General features: G+C 39.3%; 2 non-coding genes across 2 annotated transcripts; one reads left to right on the top strand and one right to left on the bottom strand.

Annotated features, from left to right (window-relative positions):
• The first annotated feature begins 5,089 nt into the window (after positions 1–5,089).
• Positions 5,090–5,194, top strand: LOC114045558. Its single transcript, XR_003569389.1, has one exon. It is a non-coding gene; the product is annotated as a U6 spliceosomal RNA (small nuclear RNA).
• A 5,523-nt stretch (positions 5,195–10,717) lies between these two features.
• On the bottom strand, positions 10,718–10,828 carry LOC114045573. The gene has a single exon (XR_003569398.1). It is a non-coding gene; the product is annotated as a U5 spliceosomal RNA (small nuclear RNA).
• Positions 10,829–15,571: the final 4,743 nt, after the last annotated feature.

Consider the following 15,571-nt stretch of genomic DNA (forward strand, 5'->3'; position numbering starts at 1 on the left):
AGCAAGATGGCTATGGAAGGAATTTCAGAGAGCATCCAGGACTTGCCTAAAGCTGGAGAAGTCACACAGGAGATACTGTTTAAAGGAGCCAGCTCCAGAAACTTTGCATCCAAAAAAGGAGAGGCTGGTGTAGGTGGAGAGGCCCAAAAGGAAAATCCTAGTTCAAGTGGTTTCAGTCAGAAGCCACTGTGTACCTGGGGCCCAGGGAAAATGGGGCTTTACTTTCTCAGCCACCAAAAGTATAAAGAAGACCGATTCTAAACTTGTACTAGAGGGCAGAAGTAAAGATGAACTACAAATAACAATAAAAGTCTGAGGTATTTGTGCAACCCATGCCTTACTGAAATAAGTAATATGAGACCATGAAGCTGCTTAATTCTTGTGTCACAGATTTATGAAACAAAGGGCCTGGTTATAGTTTGGGGATTTTTCTCACTCCTTTGACTCATAACAACCTCCTTTTCAGAAAATCCTGGGAAAACATTTTAATTAGATGTACCGTGCAATATACCGAGATCAACTCACAATATTGTGGAAGACCTTTATTAAAAGGAAACAAACAAAACAGATCCTTGAATAAGCAACTATCCACCTCAAAGATGTAAGTAAATAAAATCACTTTATCACTTAAAAGCCCTGCAGGTTTAAGACTTTCTGGTGTAGATTTCCCATAAGTCCCTTGTGGGCTTTTTGCTTCAGATCAATCAAAGGATGTTATATGGCATCAAGCTCCCTGTCTCAGTCCAGCTTCCTGGTGTTCAACCTGCTGGACTCACCTCTATAGCATCACCATCTTGTTTACCAAGTCATCCAGGCAAGGTGAGGACAAGTCTGTCTGGAGGGTTTTCTAGCCTAAGAAAGGTGCCTCACACCCTCAACCTCAACTGATACAAAAGACCAAAAGGTCTAACTCTGATATTTCATCAGTTGAGAACATCTACCTCCTTGAGTTATGAAATCAATCTAATAATCAAAGATTTTCAAACTTAGGTATGTTTAGTCTCTGCCAGATTCCTTGAAGGTAAGAGTCCTTGTAGAATCCTCAATGAACTTCACCAAAGAGGAATTTCTTTACCACACATACTTTCTAAGCTTGAGCCCACATTCTTCTGGACTCTGACATGTCCATGTGGGAGAGTGTATCCCAGACTTCTGAAGGGGATAAGATGTAACAGCTGTTCTTATTGTACTATCTTAGCAAATACCCTCATACCTTAGAGCCCTGAAGGGAGGGGTAGTTAAATACTTTCTGGGGACCCAACCTGCCTGTGGGAGTGAGAGAACAGAGAGTGAATTCAGAAGGGGTGCTCTAATTGACTTTCTGTGTCATCTCCACATGTGAATTGAGACAGAGCCTGCAATCCCCCCCCCCTCATGATTATCAGCATTCTCTTTGCATTGGCTCTTCTCTTCCTTTCTGTTTTTCATTCTCTCCTAATCATTAGCCATGCACATCTTGGAGCAGATTGGGGCAGGCTCCTATTTATAGCCTCTGATACATAGATTTTGATAGATTTGGAGCTGGAAGAGTAGTCCAATCCATTAATTTTGCTACTGAAGAAACGAAAGCTCAGAGAGGTTTAATGATGAACCCAAACATACAAATAGTAAGCAATGTATTTCCTTATGTAGCACCCATGGAGCTAAGCATGAATTCTGACCTCTTTTAACCCCATGAAGAATACCCCAGATGCCTTCTTCATTTGTATCATATATTCATAGCCCATGTAAGTAAGCTCTATGATATCTTGATCCCAACTGTCTACTTCCATTTAACAGCTGGGTTCCCAGAGATTAGCTGGCTACATCTCCCATTCAGGATTCTAGGGGTATCACTGAGGGGCAAGGAGGTGGCTTTTTCTAATGCCACTGACTTGAATCCCCACTGGTATGCTCCTCCCCAAGATTATCAGTTGAAAATTACTCAGCCTTATGTAGTTTTTTGTTTGTTTGTTTGTTTGTTTTTAGCTTTTTGGTGAGGCAGTTGGAGTTAAGTGACTTGCCAAGTGTAAAGAGTCTGAGGCTGGATTTGAACTCAGGTCCTCCTGATTCCAAGGCTGGAGATCTACATACTGCACCACCTGCCTGCCCCTTAAGTAGCTTTTATAAAGGGGTATTTACTAAGGTGGTAAAAAGTCACTCAAAATATTCCCCCCAAAGTCTGTGACACACTTTCTCAGAACTGCATACATATTCCAAAGGAAAGTAGACTCAGGTTTGGATGGAGTATATGGCCAATGGGTAACTCGCAGTTCCTGGTTGCTAGAAGTTTTCTCCCATTCAAGAGTGCTCAGGGAGTTTCCTTTAAGTATGATACAGTCCCTTTGCTGGACTCCTTGTAGGGCTGCGGGTCTAGCCTGCCCTTGGATCCTCATAATGCCAACATTGTCACAATTTGATCTAGGGAATGCTATTTTAGGACATTGATAGGAAGATCAGAAGTTCAACATCCTGTGAACACTTTGAAGCCGAAAGGTACTCCTGGTCAATGATTGGAAGGATACCTGGCTAAGGACAAAGGAGAGGCCTCTTTCTTTCTCCCCTCTTCTTTCCAGGTGGTTCCTCCTTGGGAATGTATTGGAAAGGCACTTGCCCCAATTTCTGGAATATCCCTTGTTAGGGCCCAGCTCTGGACTGTGGCCTCCTGTGGGGTAGTAAGAGACGCCTGGAGGTGCTAACCTGCCCCTATGGGCACTGGGAACGCCTCAGTAACAGCGCTGAGCTCCGCCTACGAAGGAGGAACATGGGAGGAGCTCGGGCAAGTTCCACCCACGAGGTGGAGCTAGGGCGAATATAAGAGCAGGACCCCGGGGGTGTCTGAGAGAGAGATCAGGAGTCGGGATGGAGTGAGAGCAGAGGCCGGGACCTTGGGAGGCAGGAGAGCATGTAACCAATAAATCGTGTGCAGCTGCCAGCTCGGGTGTTCTGTCTAGTCATTCCCCTCCACCCTCGGAGGGGCCGGAGACGTCCGAAGACCGGGAAGGGTAAGTATCCAAGCGATGGCCCGGGTGTAGAGACCCCGGGCAATCCCTCCTTTCTAAACTCACTTGATAATTTAGGGATGATCCTTTGGTTCTGGGGCAGGGTGAGATTTCATCAGCCTATGGAATATAATTCTTGTGTAGCACACCAATTTGAAGGCCTCTTCATGCGTAATGTAAGGTCTTTTGATTGATTGATTGAATGGTTGAGACATGTTCTCACCTAGTTAAGTTATCAAGAGCTAAAATGGGTTAGGGTCATTTTGGTTCCTTATATATCTGTGCTTCACAACTGGACTGTAAATATCTTTCAGGGCAGAAATGATATTTTCTGCTCTACTGGTGTCCCCCATAGTACTTCATACTAAGGGCTGGGCATAGGGCAGTGACTCAATAAATGCTCATTCAACTGAGCTAACCAGAACTGACCTCTGCATCTCTTTTAATCATACTGAGTGTTAGTGCCCTTAGGGATCAGAGAGTTCAACCTCCCAATTTAACAGAGGAGGAAATGGAGGCCCAACAAGTTAATGTTTTTTGAACCACATTGATAGATATAAGAATGGTGGGATTTGAAAACAGGAAAAACAAAAACAAAACCTTAGGGATCATCTCTAGACTAATCCCCATTTCTAGATGTGGAAAATGAGGCACAGAGAGATGGAAGTGAGTTATCTGTGGTCACAAAGTTAGCAAGTAGCAGAGCTAGGCTTTGGACCCAGATGGGCTAATTCTACCATATTAGGCAGATTTCACTCAGAACAGAAAAACTGGTCTCTAAAAACTTACCGAGCTTATAGAAATCTCACCATAGTGGAAAGAGCACCAGACAGGGAAGCAAAGCCAGTCTACCTTCCTCAATTCTACCACTAACTTACTTGTGTGAACTCTCTGGAATTGTTTCCTCCTCTATAAAATGAAAGGGCAAGTAGAAGCAGAAAATCTCTGAGGTGCCTCAGTCCTAATATTCTAAGTTATCTAACAATCATTCCAAGAAAGGGGACACCCCCAAATTAAACCATCATCATAACCCTTAGCTGATAGAAGCCAGCTTTTCCTTTTGAGAAATCTAGTTTTACCATCATTACCCACTCCCTAAGCAACTCTTTTGTCAGCCCAGTGGAAGTAGGGCTTCTGCCATATCCCTTGCATTCAATATTTGCCCAGCCTGTCATGCTCAGTGGTTGTTGGAGCAGGACTGAGTGTGAGGGGTAAATGTGTTAGAATTGTACAGCTGGCTGTGCTGCCATCTGATGGACCTTCAGCCTCAGCCATGCTAGCTTGGGACCGTGCCCAAACCAGGACTGCCTGGCTACTCATGGGATGGACGATGGATCACAGCAAGTGCCCTTGTTTGTTATTTACACGACTGTCCCCAGGACCCCATATGTTACACTGAACCCTCTTTCTGGTGTAATTGAGATTTTTAAGTTAGATGCATGAGGGTCCCATGTCTAATCACTCACCCAGCATTACCAGACTCTAGGCTCTGGGCCAAGATTTGAGAAAGACAATAAATACTGGTACTAAAACTAGCCTGTCAGCCCCTTGGACAAGTTTTCTGGGAGCCAGAGGATATTGTAGCTTGGATCTGTTAGGCTTTCATGACCTCTTGTTCAGGAGAAAGCCTTTGAACCTGCTTCCACTGAAGACCTGGGAGGACAAAATAGGAGGAGGAAACAGGCTTTGGATGCTCCAATCAGTGTGAAGATACAGCAAATTCTGCCTGCATTTGTGTCTACAATCAATGACTGGCCCTGGCAATGGCACCTTTGGCATTATCCACTGCTCTTTACTCCCTCTCACCCATAGCTGCCAAATCTTGGCTGTTTTTACCTCCACACTATTTCTCAAATCCAGCCTGTTCTCTCTACCCAGACTCAGGCCCTGATCACTTGTCACCTAGGTTTTGGTAACAGTCTCTTAATTGGTCTCCCTGCCTCAAATCTTTCCCCATTTCAGTCCATTTTCCACACTACTGCCAAAGCAATTTTCCTTAAGGGAATATCTGTCCATTTTACTCCCCTATTCAACAAACTATAAACTACAGTGACTTCCTTTTGCTTCCAGAGTAAAATATAAACTCTGTTCAGCTTTTCAAGCTAAACATCCACTTTGGCAGCATGTATACTAAAATTGAAGTGATACAGAGAAGATCAGCATGGTTCCTGTGCAAGAATAACATGCAAATTTGAGAAGAACTCCATATTTTTCCAGGAAAGTAGGACTGGCTTTTAGTAGGAAAATTATAAACATAATTGGCCATATTAATAGCAAAAATCATGTTTATATCAATAGATGTAGGGAAAAAACTTTTGAGAAGATACAATATCCATTCCTGTTTTAAAAAAAAGACACTAGAAAACACAGGAATAAATGGAACCTTTCTTCAAATGATAAATAGTGTATTTCTGAAACTAAGAGCTAGCATTATTTGTAATGAGGATAAACTAAAAGATGGGCTTTTCCAATAAGATCAGGGGTTTAAAAAATACAAATAGTATAAAATACTTGACGGTCTACCTTCCATAACAAGTTGGAATTCTATGAAGAAAATTATAAAACATTCTTTACACAAATAAAAACACATCTAAGTAATTGGAGAAATATTCATTGCTCATGGGTAGGCAAAGCCAATATAATAAAAATGTCAACACTACCTAAATTAATTTACTTAAGTGTTATACCAATCAAAGTACCAAAGAATTCACTGTCTAAATTAATTTACTTATGTGTTAAACCAATAAAACTACCAGAGAATTACTTTAGGAAGCTAGAAAAAAATAACAAAACTCACCTGGAAAAACAAAAGGTCAAGAATATAAGGGAATTAATGAAAAAAGTTGGGGAAGAAGGGGGCCTGGCAGTACCAGATCTCAAACTATACTACAAATCTTTAATCATTAAAAATAATTTAGTACTGGCTAAGAAATGAAGAGGTTGATCAGGGGAACACATTAATTGCATAATATACAGAAGCAAATGAGTACTGTAGCCATATGTTTGACAAATCCAAAGATCCCAGATATAGGGGCAAGAACTCATTGTTCCATAAAGACTACTAGGAAAACTTGAAAGCAATCTGGAAGAAAATAGGTATAGACCAATATTTCATACCCTATACCAACACAAGCTAAAAATAGGTTATTTAGAAATAAAGGGTGACATATAAACAAATTACAGTAGTTTGGTAGAAATTACCTGTCATATCTATGGGTAGGGGAACAGGTCAAAGAAGAGGCAGAAAGGTCATAGGAATTAAAATGGACACTTTTGATTTCATAAAATGAAAAAGGTTTTACATAAAGAAAATGAATGCAGCTAAAATTAGAAGTGGAAAACAGGGATGGGAGGGGTGGTGGAGTATTTATAGCATGTTTCTTTGCTAAAGATCTGATTTCTAAGACATACAGGAAACTTTATAAGAACAATTGATAAATGGTCAAAGGAGGAGGTGCTGCCATAATTTGGGGAATGGCTAAATAAATTTTGGTGTGTATATGTGATGGAATGCTGTTGTGCTACGGGAAGTGATTGGTAGGAGGAGGGAGGACTGGAATGGATTTGAAAAAGCCTTAGAAGACTTTTGTGGATTGGTGAAGGATGAAGTAGGCAGACCCAAGAGCATCTGGAAGGTAGGAAGCTTTGAGGGATTTGGGAACTCTGGTCGGCACAATAGAACACAACCACAGTTCCGGGAAATCAAAGATGTGCATGTTATCTGACTCCAGATGGAGAGGTGGTGGATTCAGAATACGGACTGAAAAAAATACAGAAAATAACTATATATGTGTGTGTGTGTTTATGTATGTCACTTGAGATCTCCATGCAAAGAATGGGTGATCATTTGTCAAAAGTGTTGTAGTGGGGATGTCACTTTTCTACAAACCATACAACATTTTCTCTTTCCCTACTGAATAAGTCAAAGTCTTACTTATTAAAACTCTACCCACCCTTTAAGGTCTTACTCACATGTTATATCCTTATGATGCCTTCCAGAAACTCCTTTTAGATTTGACAAATGAAAGTTATCCTAAGGATAGACATTAGGTAGATAGGCAAACTTCCATATGTGTGAGTGTGTGCGTGTGTGCGTGTGTATATATGTATACACACATACATGTGTGTACATATGTATAGGCATTATATGTGTATGTGTATGTGTATACATACACAAACATACATCCATGTGTAGGTATGTGTGTTAAATACACATACACATACAAGTATGTATATATTCATATACACATGTGTGCATATGTATACATCACTTTGTAAACCTTAAAGCACCATATAAGTGCCAGTTATTGTTATCATCATTATTATTATTACTTGTCTACCATTGCCAATCTTCCAGGATGATGATGACTTCATCCCCAAAGCTGTTTATGGCATTCCAGTTGAACTCAAGCAATGTTTATAGAGCAGTACAGAGGTATGCTAGTAAATGTTTAATAACCCACTCTCCAGGGAGAAAATGTTCACAGGACATAATTTTAAGTTTAATTTGAATTATTAACATCTTGTTTTAAAGACCAAACAACCAACAAAACAATAAATCAAGTCCTGATATGCAGAGATTGTAATTTCTAAGGTTTAAATGTTTACACTGAAAACTTAACAATTGACCCTCTCAAGAGGGTTAGAGTTGGCTGTAGCACATCCCTGTAGTATCCCAACTCAAAGTCCCTGACTGTGCCTTAGCCTCATCTAAGCTAAATAAGAACAAACACTCAGACAGATGCTTATTTCTACATCTAGAATTGGAATTCACCTACCATTTGCTTTTCATGAATGGAAGGGGTCATCAAAGGTGTCCCAGAACAATTATTGTGCTCCCAGACAGCGCTCTATTCCCAGACCAGTTTCAGGATAATAAAGTACTGAGCCATAGGGATGAGGACAAGAGTAGGGCAGCTTGACTAGAAAGCTATCACCTCTGTGATGAGTAGTTGTTAATTTAATAGTGTGATTTAAAGAAAAACTTACTTGTGTGTAAAAACATTTATATTGAAATAATGAAATCACATAATATATTAAAATATAAAACAATAACTAATTTTTACATAACATGTTAAGATTTCCAAATACCTTCCTCACAAGAAACTGGTGAGAAAGCAAAAGTATTATATTTTCCATTTTTTTTTTTTTTGGTGAGGCAATCAGAGTTAAGTGACTTGCCCGGAGTCACACAGCTAGTAGGTGTCATGTGTCTGAGACTGGATTTGAACTCATGTACTCTTGACTTCAAGGCCAGAGCTCTATACACTGCGCCACCTAGCTGCCCCCTATACTTTCCATTTTACAGAGGAGAAAAATGAGGCTAAGAAAGATTAAGTGATTCACCTAGTGTCCTGCACCTAATCAGTAAGATAGCTTGGATCTGAATTTAGGGCTCTCCTGACTGAAAGTCCAGCTAGGTTTTTCTTCCATTAGATGCTGCTTCTCCTAACACACACAGACCAAATTCCATCTGCCATTTGCAGCCAGTAAGAGCAATTAGAAAATTTGTGAATCAAGATTTTTTTAATATGTTTATTTTGAAGCATGCTAATTTGTTGGTTTAAATTAAAATCCTGTATCTTGATTATTTGCAACAATACATTTAAGCCTTGATTGGGCTTGGGACCCAGCTGTGAGTTAGGAAATTTTCACTGTTTCATCCCTCATGGGTACTAATGACCATAATGAAAACATTAATTTTAAAACCAATAAATGATTGACTTTAATAGGACTCTGACTGATAGCCATATCCATTGTCCTCCCAAGTACAGATGGATTGATTAACCATGACACAAAGGGGAGAAGATAATAGGGCATGACTTTGTAAGCCATCACTACCACTCAAAGTTCAAGCCCTATTGATGGTATCTTAGAAGCAGCATCTTTGGGGTGGTGGGGTGGGAGAGGCGGAAGTTGGCACTGAGAGAAGAAGCCTAAGATGGAAGTCCTGACCCAAAGGATGAGCAATCTATCTCCCACAGCATAAAGAAAATTACAAGATAATTATTACACCTTTGGGAAAGACATGTTCATTGATAGATTGCTTGTGAGTGTATAACACATACATGAATATAAAGTACACTTATATAACACATACTTGTCTATCCATGTTTATCTCATAAAAGACATTCCATAGACCAGGTAGCAAGGATGATGAGTGGACATCAGCTGTAATACACAGACTGAACTCTACAAGACCACAAATAGAAGACCAAGAGGTTATATATTCATTGCTTTGAGCCTATGGTCAAGTTGTTTGGATAAATATAAAAATGTTGAGCATAAAATAATCAATTCAAGCATTAAATAGACCTCTATTCACCATCACATTGAGTGACATGGAAAGGAATGAAGAAAAGAAGGAAAAAAATGAAATGTTCATATGCATATATAAATACTGCCCTCAACAGTTTCTAAGGGCTACAACAGGGGAAAACTAGCAAATTAATTAATTTTTCTTTGATGCATACTTTTATTGTGAAGGGTAATTATTTGTTTAATTAAGATCCTGGGCCTTGATCAGGGATGTTAGGACAAGAAAATACTTGAGAATCTGCTTCCTACTGTAAAATACAAGAGTAGGAAATTTAAATAGACACATGGAACATAAGCATCTTTCATTTACTAGCACCTATAATCAGGACAGATCTTCATACTTCAACAGATATTAATCCTTGGAAAGAGAAATGCAATCACAATCATAGATTATGAATTACCTAATTTTTTATTCTGGCTTTTTCTATTTCCCACACCTAGGCCTTCACACAGCCTGCCCTCCATTCCTATAATGCATTCCTTTCTCAGTACCACCTCTTATACCCCAAGTTTCCTTAAGGGGTCCTCTTGTATACAATCTCCCATAGGAAACCTTTCCAGATCTTCATAGATGTTAATGTTCATTCTCCTCAAATACTATGTATATTTGTATCTGTTTACATGTTGTAGCTAACCACTAAGTTTCTTGAGGGCAGGGACCATTTTTCATTTAGTCTTTGTATCCCTAGCACCTGACCCAATGAATTACATAATATAGGTGCTGAATAAATGGTTGTTGAATGGGATTCTATAGTAATGTTGATAGACAAGTAGACAGATAGATAGATGATAGATAGATAGATTTTTATGTATTATGTTTAAAAGTATATATGAACCATTAATAAACATGTATAAAATTAATAGCCATTCCTTAATAGATAAGTGATCAAAGAATATGAACAAACAGTTCACAAGAGAAGAATTACAAAGTATTCATAATCATATGAAAATGTTCCAGATCACTAATAATAAGAGAAATGCCAAACTAAACAACCCTGACTTTTCACCTCACACCTCTCATATTGGCAAAAAGAATGACCAAAAAAAATGAAAATAGTCAATGCTGGAAGGGTTTTGGGATGACAAACAAACTAATACATTTTTGGTGGAGCTGTGAAGTGGTATAGCCATTTCAGAAAGCAATTTGGAATTATACAAATAAAGTGACTAAAATGTCCATACCCTTTGAACTAGTAACTCCATTATTGTTATTCAGTCATGTCCACATCTTCATGACCCCATGGGCCAAACTGTCCATGGAATTTTCTTAGCAAAGATACTGGCATGGTTTGCCATTCCTTTCTCCCATGAATTAAGGCAAACAAAGGTTAAATGACTTGCTCAGGGTCACATGGTTAGTAAATATCTGAGGCCAGATTTGAACTCAGGTTCTCCTGATTCCAGGCCCAGTGCTCTATCAAACTAAATCATCTAGCTGCTTCAAAGTAAGAACTCATCATTGTTTCTCTCCACAGAAATCTTTAATAAAAGGCAAAAGATTCATACAATCTGAAGAGAAACCAGAGCATGTGACTCCATTACTTGGTTTATATCCCAAGAAAGCCAGCAATAAGAAAGTTCCATATACTCCAAAATATTTATAGCAGCACTTTTTGTAATAGCCAAGAATTGGAAACAAAGTTGATGCCCACCAATTGGGAATGGCTAAACAAAATGTAATGGAATATTACTATGCTATAAGAAATGATGAGCATAGAAAAGAACAGAAAGATTTGTATGAACTGATAAAAAATGAAGTAAGCAGAGCCAATGTATATAATACACACACACACACACACACACACACACACACAGTAACTACAACAATGTAAATGGAAAGAACTAGATACCCTAAAATCAAAAGTAAATGTAACAAACTTATAAAGATCAAGCAGTACTCGAACGAACAGATATGAGAAGACACCTCCAACCTAACCCTATGTAGAGGTGGAATATCCATGGGTGTCACACTTTGTCCACGTTTTCGGATATTTTTGATGTATCAGTCAGTTGTTCTGACTTCTTCCTCCCACTCTAAAACACAGTACTTGTCATGTGGGATTGCTGTCAGAGAGGAGGAAGGATACTTGGGATTACTATGGTGATGTAAGAAGCAGAAAATATTCATAAAAACTTACTGTTTTAGAAAAAGAGCTACTGTATCAGATTGCACGCCATCTTGGGGCAGAAGGCAGGGAGGGAAGGGGAGAAAAATTTAAAACTCAAAAGCTTATGGAAGTGATTGTTGATAAATCAAAATAAATTAATAAAAAAAGAACTGATGTTTCAAATATTTTTATTATATGGGACAAAAAGTGAAAACATTATCTTCTTCTTTGTCCAATTGACTGCTCTTTTCCCTAAATACTTCCTCTTCCTTTTTTTCACTCTCGGTTGCATAGGGTTTTTTCTCTGTCTACTTATTTTTTTTTTCTTCTATCCTGTCTCAGACACTTTTTTCATCTGGTTGTTTGGGAGGGGACTAAATTATAGAGTCACAGATGCAGAGCTGGAAGGTGTCAAACCCCTCATTTTAAAGACAAGGGAAATGAGGCCCCCAAATTGTAAAATGATTTGCTCAAGATCTCATAGCTTGCAAATTAGTAAAGCCAGGATTTGAACCCAGGACCTCTGCCTCCCGATCTGGCATGCTTTCTGTCCCATTCTGCTTCCTCTTTTAGACTATCCACCAAGTTTTGCAGCTGTCTCTGTGGCTCTTTCCTACCAGCAATTGCCAGACCCCTTTATTTCTGCTCCATTACCCTGGCTTCATAAGTGCATTTTGTACTTAATTTTTTTTTTACACGAAACACTCAATAAATCCACAGTGCTTCAAATACCAGGTGCTAAACTCCTGTGGCCGCCAAAGTTCCTTTATAAGCCTATAGCATCAGATGAAATAAAGTCGAATAAAATGTTTGCTGCTCCCCAACTCTCCTGCTATCTCCCTGTCTAATCGCTGCGGGTTCCATTAGATTGGGGCTGCTTGAGGATCTCCCTGCTGGGTCTCCTTCCAAGAAGAGAATGACTTTAAAGGGAAACTGTTGACCTGGAATTCTGGGACTCAGCTAAGGAAATTCTTCATGGAATCAAACACTATGGTAATAAAGAGAAAAAGTTAGTGCCCACACACTACCACAGTGCAGCTAAATGGCAGCAGCAAGCTAACATGACCTAAAGTCTTCTCCTTCCCCTTTCCTATTCTCCCCCTCTCCCCTTCTTTCTCCCTCTTCCCTCCCACCTTCCCCACCCCTACATACCCAGCCAGATCAGGCCGGCATTGTTCATATTCGATTCTCAAAGCCCATTAAGAGCTGTGCTGTCTGCAGAGAAAAGAGGGGAAGGAAGAAACAAAGCTTCCTCTCCCTCCCACCCCACCCCATTTCATTGTGAGGCTTTCCCCCCTTTTTCTATTGTCTGTGTCAGCACAACCATTGTGACTTACAAAAATGGCTCGGATCTGTAGAACGCTTTTCCAAACAGTATTGATAGTATTTGAAGCACCTTGACATTTAAAATGATAAGGAGAACAGTCAAGTCGTTAACATTGATTGAGCCCCTACTATGTGCCAGGCCCTGTGCTAGGTGCTGGGGTTACAAAGAAAGCTAAAAGACAGCGTCTGCTCTCAAGGAGCCCACAGTCCAGTTGAGTAAACAACTATGCAACTATGTACAAACAAGATACACGCGCTAGCTAAATTGGCAGTCATCTCAGAGGGAAGGCTCTAAGATTAAGGAGAACTGGGAATGGCTAAAGATGAGACTTTAGGTGAAACTGAAAGGAAGTCAGGAAAGCCTGGAGGTGGAGATGAGGAGGAGAGAATTCCAGGAATGGAAACATCCGGAGTTGGGAGATAGCACATTCCAGAAACATGGAGCAAGCTACTACCACTGGATCATGGTGCATGGAGGGAAGAAGAGATCACATTTTTCTAGCATTTAATGGAACAAAGTGTTTCCCCTACAATAGCTAATGAAGGAGGTGGTACTAATATTACTGCCCTGGAGCCACTAGGTGGTGCAGTGGATAGAGCACTGGTTCTGGATTCAGGAGGACCTGAGTTCAAATGCGACCTCAGGCACATAACACTCACTGACTGTGTGACCCTGGGCAAGTCACTTAACCCCATTGCTTAGCCAAAAAAAAAAAAAAAGTCATTGACTCAATTTTAGCGATGAAGTGGAGAGGGGCTGAATGAGCTGCTCAAAGTCACGCAGGTACGCAGCAATCTCAGTCTCTTGCTTTTTATTACATTTTTAAGTCAAGTTGACTCCAGGTCAGTGGAGGTCACATGTATGGTCCCATGGTACCACACCTTTAGTTTTAGAAACGAATGGGAATCATAGCAAAGAAATGGAAAGAAAATAGATGTCTATCTATTGGAAAATGCCTTACAGATAGTGGCATGTGAATGTAATAGAATATTATTGCCCTATGAAAAACAGTAAATATAAAGAATTCAGAGAAGCATGAAAAGACATCTATGAACTGATGCAGAGTAAAGTAAGCAGAACCAGGAAGACAATATATACCATGACTATAAGTATGTAATTGGGAGGAGTGGGGAAAGGAACTGAATGTTACGTAATTATAATGATAAAGTTTTTCCCTGAAGAACAGATGAGAAAATGTACCTCCCTGCCTTTGGATAGCAGTGGGGAAACTATAGGTGTGGAATATTTAATATGCCATCAGACTCAATATGCTGCTTAATTTTGAATGCTTTTTTTACCTCTCCTTTTTTTTCTTTTTTTTTTTGTTATCAGAAATGACTCAATGGGTAGAAAATAAATATGTTAAAAATGAAGGTAATTTTTAAAAATTTGTGTTAGCATTTTTAAAAGAAAGAAAAGAAATGAGTTGCATGAGGTTGCTAGTGTGATAGCTCTTGAGGAAAGTCTGCTCTCCAAAAATCTGTTTTTATGGAAAAGACAAATTAAGGGGTGGTTCTTTGCTTTATAGTTTGCTAGCCTTGAAACTAGGAATACCTGAGTTCAAATCCTACTTCTCACATATATTGGCTGTGTGGCTGTGAGCAAGTCACTTAACCTTGCAATACCCTTAAGGCCAGAGGTATCAAACACAGACAGCTCCAGGGAAATATGAAGACCTCAACATTCCTGAGTGAGGCAAAACCAAATTAAAATGTAACTAGTAAATATTTAGCAAAATAAATAAAACTACAATAAAATGTAGATAATGTTAATATATGGTTTTCTAAATCAATATGCAGCCCGCAGGGAGTCTTCTGTTCTACTTAGTGGCCCCCTGTTTTTTTGAGTTTGAAGTCACTGCTCTAGTTTGAGTTGTTTTGAGTTTGAAGCCATTACTCTTTAAAACTTTAAGATGGGTCAGCTAGATGGTACAGTGGATAGAGCACTTGCCCTGGGGTCAGAAGGACCTGAGTTCAAATCCAGCCTCAGATACTTACTAGCTGTGTGACCCTAGGCAAGTCACTAAACTCCATTGCCTAGAAAATGACAACAACCAAAAAAACGCCTTTAAGATGGCAGAAAAGGTTCTTATCTATATTGATAGAGAGGGAGTATCCTTGCCTGGAACTTCCCTTTACCAATGAAATCATAGTTATAGTTCCTATATCCATCCTATTACGATTCAGTATTGAATTAATTTGTTACAAGTTCATCTAAGGCATTTAAAATACAACACTATTTACTCAAATTCAAATTCCAGCTCAACTTTTCAGGAATGTATCTATTGTACAAAACACCATACAGGTGGTACAAAAATGACCAGATGACAACTGTGGGCTAAGTTCAATTATGGTGGGTTCCTCTACATCGGTAAGTTGTCCAAGCAACATCTCCAAAGGATATTAATTCAGTCTGGATTGTTGGGTCCCCCAGTGGACCTCAGTTTCTTTTTTGGTAAAAATCATAATAACAACCACAATAATAATAAGCATTTAAATAACATTTCAAAGCACTTTTTAGATATCTCATTTGGTCCTCACAACAAACCTGGGAATTATTATTGCCTATTATTATCATCACTTTATTGATGTGGAAAATGAAGCACAGAGAGGTTAAGGAACTTGTCCAGGGTCACACAGCTAGTAAATGTTTGAGGTCAAATATAAACTCAGGTCTTCCTGACTTCAAGTCCAGCAGTCCTATCCATGGTGCCTCTTAGAGGGGGTTAGGGTAGATTGTTTCTTAGGCTTCTTCTAAATTTGTGCTCCTAGACTAAATCACTGGTCTTTTGTTCCTCATCTGTCAAGTAAGGATAATAATATCTGTACTATGTCCCT

Source organism: Vombatus ursinus, unplaced genomic scaffold, assembly GCF_900497805.2.
Source record: "Vombatus ursinus unplaced genomic scaffold, bare-nosed wombat genome assembly UNPS02014778.1, whole genome shotgun sequence".
In the NCBI taxonomy this organism is placed as follows: domain Eukaryota; kingdom Metazoa; phylum Chordata; class Mammalia; order Diprotodontia; family Vombatidae; genus Vombatus; species Vombatus ursinus.